The following is a 454-nucleotide window of genomic DNA, read 5'->3' on the forward strand; positions in this document are numbered from 1 at the left end:
AATAAATGTGAATGGCTTGAACTCACATCTCAAGAGACATAGGCTGGCCGAATGTATAAAAAAAATACAAACCAGGTATCTGCTGTCTTCAGGAAACGCATCTAACCTGCAAGGATGCATTTAGACTCAAGGTAAAGGGGTGGAAATCAATATTTCAAGAAAATAGAAGCCAAAAGAAGGCTGGTGTAGCAGTTTTGATCTCAGATAACTTAGTTTTTAAGTCAACAAAAGTAATGAAAGACAAAGAGGGCACTATATAATGGTGAAGGGCACAGTTCAACAAGAAGACATAACAATTGTAAATATGTATGCGCCCAACCTAGGTACACCCAGATTCATAAAGCAGACTTTACTTAACCTAAACAATTTGATGAACAGCAACACCATTATAGTTGGAGATTTCAACACCCCACTGATAGCACAGGACAGATCCTCCAAACAGAAAATTAACAAA

The sequence above is a fragment of the Propithecus coquereli genome, unplaced genomic scaffold (assembly GCF_000956105.1).
Source record: "Propithecus coquereli isolate 6110/MARCELLA unplaced genomic scaffold, Pcoq_1.0 Scaffold240, whole genome shotgun sequence".
NCBI classification, from domain to species: Eukaryota; Metazoa; Chordata; class Mammalia; order Primates; family Indriidae; genus Propithecus; species Propithecus coquereli.